Source organism: Papio anubis, chromosome 2 (assembly GCF_008728515.1).
Source record: "Papio anubis isolate 15944 chromosome 2, Panubis1.0, whole genome shotgun sequence".
NCBI classification, from domain to species: Eukaryota; Metazoa; Chordata; class Mammalia; order Primates; family Cercopithecidae; genus Papio; species Papio anubis.
The window spans coordinates 51,193,318-51,198,576 of NC_044977.1; the positions used below are offsets into that span (position 1 = coordinate 51,193,318).

Here is a 5,259-nt window from a genome sequence, read left to right on the forward strand (position 1 = left end):
ACGTTCCTACCTGCAAGTATCCCATTTGAGAGGAGACCTGGCTGATGTAGGGAGATCAAAGTCATCAGCTTAGGTGAAATCTTTCTCATCTTGGCTTTGTCCTTGGAGATGTTCTGCAGCCAGGGATGAGCAGACTTCATTTGGTTCCCATCATCCAGAACCCTAGAATGGTGGGGGTTGGTGGAATTGCCAGCCCAGCACCCATCCTCAGGGAACCAGCTGTTCCCCTCAGTCCAGGAGGTTCTCCAGGAATGGGTATTTAATCCACACGTGGCCACCACAGTGAGTCAGAAACAGGCATGTGAGGAAGACAGGGTCCCAGTCTTGTTTGAGCTGGGCCTGAAGCCAGTTCCCTGAGTCAGTAAACTCTCTTTGTACCAGTTTGAGCTGGATTTTCTGTTACTTGCCACTGATGGACACATTGCTTCAATATGCTCCCTGCTTGGCTAGCCCCAAAGAGAAAAAACCGCATGAGTTAAAGTATGCAGGGAAAGCTTCGGAGAGAAAGGCCACCCAGGGGCTCAGCCCAAAATTTTCGAGGGATTCATGCACGATTTTCACACAATCAGCACCTACTGTCTGTGATGACAGGCGGTCTCCACCTATGTTTAGGACCCAAAAGCCACACTTTTTTGGGCAACCTGAGTGGGGCTTTAGTGGATATGCTGTCTCCTGTGTCCTCCCCTCCTCACCAAGCTCACCCCTCATGATATCACTAGAGGCTCATCATAAGTTAGCACCCCCCAACCCAGTTCTCTAGTCCAGAGCATCCCCCACCACTGTACACGTCAGCCACACTCTCTAATCCCCAAGAAACTGGTTGTGCTTCCAGCCTCCCCACCTGGCCTCCTCCTATTACCTCTGCCTGACAACCTCTCTGTGCTATTCACCCTCATCTTGAACTTGTTAAATATCTACAGGCACAAAGCTCCTGGTCGCCCCTCAGAACCATGTCCCTGTTTCCCCTCCCCTGATTGGTGCTTATCCCACTCCGACAGCCTCCAAGAGCCCTTGGTCTGAATCTCAAATGGAGAGCATTCTGCCATGTCTTGGGTGGGAGGGCCCCAGCCTGAGTCTAAGCTGAGTTTGCCCCTGGGGATCAGAGCATCTGATGAGCCAACAGGACTGGGAAGAGGTCACTATGTGACCATTCTCAACTCAAAGCTAAATATAGGCTGTCTCTGAGCTTCAGTTTCCACATTTATAAATAGCAGGCAGGAAAGAATACTACCTGCCTTATTATGAGATTAAATGGCATAACACATCCATGACTACTATGTCCCACATTACCAGGTACTTGCAGGAATTATCATATGGTCATTTAACTTGCAGCAAATCAGACTTTGAGAGTGGAGGGAGATTGGCTTTTTTTTTTTTTTTTTTTTTTTTGAGACAGAGTTTTGCTCTTATCGCAATGGTGCGATCTCGGCTTACAGCAATCTCTGCCTCCCAGGTTCAAGCAATTCTCCTGCCTCAGCCTCCTGTGTAGCTGGGATTACAGGCATGCACCACCATGCCTGACTAATTTTGCAATTTTAGTAGACACGGGGTTTCTCCATGTTGGTCAGGCTGGTCTTGAGCTCCCAAACTCAGGTGATCCGCCTGCCTCAGCCTCCCAAAGTGCTGGGATTATAGCCATGAGTCACCACGCCTGGCCTTTTTTTTTTTTCGTTTGAGACAGAGTCTCACTCTGTTGCACACGCTGGAGTGCAGTAGTGGTGTAATCATGGCTCATTGCAGGCTCAATCTCCTGGGCTCAAGTGATCCTCCCACACCAGCCACCCAAGTAGTTAGAACTACAAGTGCTCACCACCATGCCCAGCTAATTTTTTTTAATTTTTCATAGAAACGGGTCTTGCTATGTTATTCAGGCTGTTCTGAAACTCCTGGCCTCAAGCGAGCCTCCCTCCTTGACCTTCCAAACTGCTGGTATTACAGGTGTGAGCCACCGCGCCCAGCTCAGGTACGACTATTATGAGCCCCTTAGCCTCCCCTTGTTGCCTCCATTCAGACTAGACCTTGGTCTTCACTGTCCCAGGGAAACTAGACCATAGCCAAGTAGAAAAGAAGAAAAAGTTATTTTTAGCTTTTGAATTCCCAAGGACCCTAAATTCTATTAATTCAAGGCCATTTAAGGAATTTTCACAGGCAAATTGACTATAATGTAAATTGGGTTTAGGCTTTAGCACCTAAACTTCACATAAGGCAGAAGTCCCTTTACATCTCCTTGAGCCTCCTCCTCCAAAACACTGGATTCAGGACCTTGGGGGCTCACTCAGTGCAAAGGGGCCAGCCAGTGCAGGTTGCTAAGGCCAGGCGGAGAGGCCCACCCTCAAAGTCTACAGCCTCGCTGCTGTCGCAAGGGGGCGCTGCAGAACATCGGTGCTGGGAAGTCTGGGGGACCTTCCTCCTCTGCTAAAGTGACTCCCTGTGGCGGGAGGCCCGAACAATTCTGGGAAGATAAATGTGCACGTGGTGGTCAAGGCATGGGGAACAAACCTCAATTGTTTACAGTGATGGGTGCTGTGATGATGGGTAATCATTTATTTGGTGTTGCAGGTATACAATTAGAGAGACTTGAGGGTTTGGTTTTAAGTAAAACAAGTGGTATGTTACTTCTTTGTCTAGGTGAACTAAAAAAGTCACTGTAGAGCAAATTGTGATTTTGAGAAGAGTCATTAACTGGCTCCTCCAAGGTAAATACAAAGCAAGTGTGGAGGGGCACCCATGGCTGTGGGAAAAGGAGATTGTAATGGGACCTGCTAGCTACTCAGAGCCAGTGGCTGGGGAAAAGTTGGCAGTTTTGCACTGAGGTCAAATTACCTCTTGGACATAAAGTAATCAAGATCTCAGCCCATTCTCCTTTGAGATTCCACTACAGTAAGCCTGTCTGACCGATTGGGATGTTTGCGAGAATGGACTTCTAGAGCTACCAAGAGAGAAATCACCTTGGGACGTAGAGGCTCATGCTCAATGCCAGCTCTATGTATGTGGAAAGGGGAGCTGTACACTGTGCCCAAACTAGTAACCCTGACGTGGTATGCACCATCTGGGGGCAATGGCCGAGCATGAGATTATAAACCAAAGCCAGAAGCAGTGTGGGCAACACCATGGCCAGCCTAAGGGTCCAGACCAGTGAGAGCATTAGCACAGCCCCAGCTTACATGGGACTGGACATAAGTCATTGCAGCCAAAACTGCGCCCTGCTGGAGGCTTGGTCCAGTTCCTTCATTAAGAGCTCCTCTGGCCAAATCCCCCTGCAACCTTTGCTGCTGCCATAATGCCGAAACGAAAGAAGCAGAATCAGCAGCAGCCCCCGACACAGCAGCAGCCCCCACTGCCCAAGTAGGAAGAGACTGGAGATGAGGAGGATGGGAGTCCTATCGGACCACCCCGCCTTCTGAGCCTCCCGCCATGGTCAGTCGAAAACCTGATGACCCTAAGTCAGCTCCTCACAGAGGTCCTCCTGGAGCAAAGGGACCGCTGATTCCACCACTGCTGAGCCTCCCACCTCCCCCTCAGGGTAGAGGCCCAGGGCCAGGAGGCCTTGGCCCCAGGCCTAGCCAATATGGTTGTGGTTGGTGGGGAGTCAATGCTGAACCTCCTTTTCCAGGGCCAGGCCATAGGCGTCCCGCCAGGTGAAGCCTTCACAAAGAACAGAGAAACCCTCCAAGCCTCCAAGTGTCTTATCAAGAATACCTGCCCACTAGGATGACCCCTAGGTTATGGAAGACAAATCCCACCGCCCAGTCTGTGGACATTTTGCCAAAAGGGGCCACTGTCCATATGAGGACCTTCTACCACCCAGGTGTCAATAGCCCTCCACTGTGAGACTGTGTCCTCCCATCCAGGGTGGAAGGAGCCGTCTGTGACCAGCGGCCATGTATTTCCCTGCGGCCCTGTGATGGCTACTGTGAGGCTCTTCCAGCACGCCCAGCCAGTGACACACCCACCCTATCCACTGCTTCCCCTGTGTGGGGTCCAGAGTTGCGTTGCATCACTGGGGCAAGGTGTGCGCACTTTCTTCTGACACAGCCTCTAGAGACTTCCCTTTGGGACCAATCCTTGCTCCCTTCAGCTGCCTCCTGGATCTTCCCTTCATCAAATGACTGCTGAACAGGAAACTTCTTTGGGACTGTTTCTGTCCACATGTTCCCAGTATTTCCCTCCATTCCCGAGAGCCCTGGAGCAGCTTCCTACCCTTCCCTTCTTCTAGCTGCTTGTTTTAAGTCCTATTCATGTGACACCACTTACCCCCAGTGTTATCAGCTGCTCATGGAACTCAGCCAGGTTGTTTAACCTGGGGTCAAGTTTGAGTGACTGATACAGAGTTACTTCCTAAAAGGCCACTCTCCCTGCTTTTGGATTTCATAGTTTCTCTGTCAGTAGCACGATCCCCACTGCTACAGCCTGTGATCACTGTGCTTTGTGAAACTCTGCATCTCCTCACAGCCTTTCTCGGTGTCTGTGGCACGTCTGTGATTTCCCAACACTAGAGTAAGTTTTTCTGCCACAATGAGTAAGGCTGTTGGTGCCCTCTAGACTTTCCACCTCGCCACATTGGGGAATTGTGACTTCTCCAATGGACTGCCTCCCTGGTCCTCCCCATTCTTCCCATTCTTCTCTTGGTGTTGGTCATTCTGGGTCTGATACAGGCCCATGAGATGTCTTGTAAAGCCTCGGATGGATTTACCCTACCTAGATCCTTTCCAGCCCATTTTAGTTAGACTATGTCATTGGGAGGCCACCAGTCCCTTCATTTGAATTCTGTGAATCTCCACCTTGCTTATATTTGGGTGGAACCTGGAAAGTACTGTCGCCCTTTTCCAACCCTCTTCCCCTACATCCCTGGCACTGATTGTTTTCTGTGAAAATGGCAGAGAACAGGTTCAGTTTCGAACTGGCTCTGAGGAAATGGGTCAGGAGTTGAATGGGCAAGAGGGAGGGATGAGAGCTGTTGGAGAACTGAGAATGAGTTTTTTTTGTTTTGTTTTGTTTTTGCTTTTGTTTTATATTAGTAATAAATGCAGTGGAAACAAACAAACAAACAAACAAAAAAAGAGTTCTGGCTCCGAGCACAGTGGCTCCCTCCTATAATCCCAGCGCTTTGGGAAGCTGAGGCAGGAGGATTGCCTGAAGCCAGGAATTTAAGACTAGCCTGGGCAAACATAGCAAGACCCCTTTTCTACAATAAAACAAAACAAGAAAAAGTTATCTGGGCATGATGGTGCACACCTGTACTCCCAGCTACTCAGGAGG

General features: G+C 49.8%; 1 pseudogene; it reads left to right on the plus strand.

Annotated features, from left to right (window-relative positions):
• Nucleotides 1-1,688: 1,688 nt before the first annotated feature.
• On the plus strand, nucleotides 1,689-5,007 carry LOC110742470 (annotated as a pseudogene).
• Nucleotides 5,008-5,259: the final 252 nt, after the last annotated feature.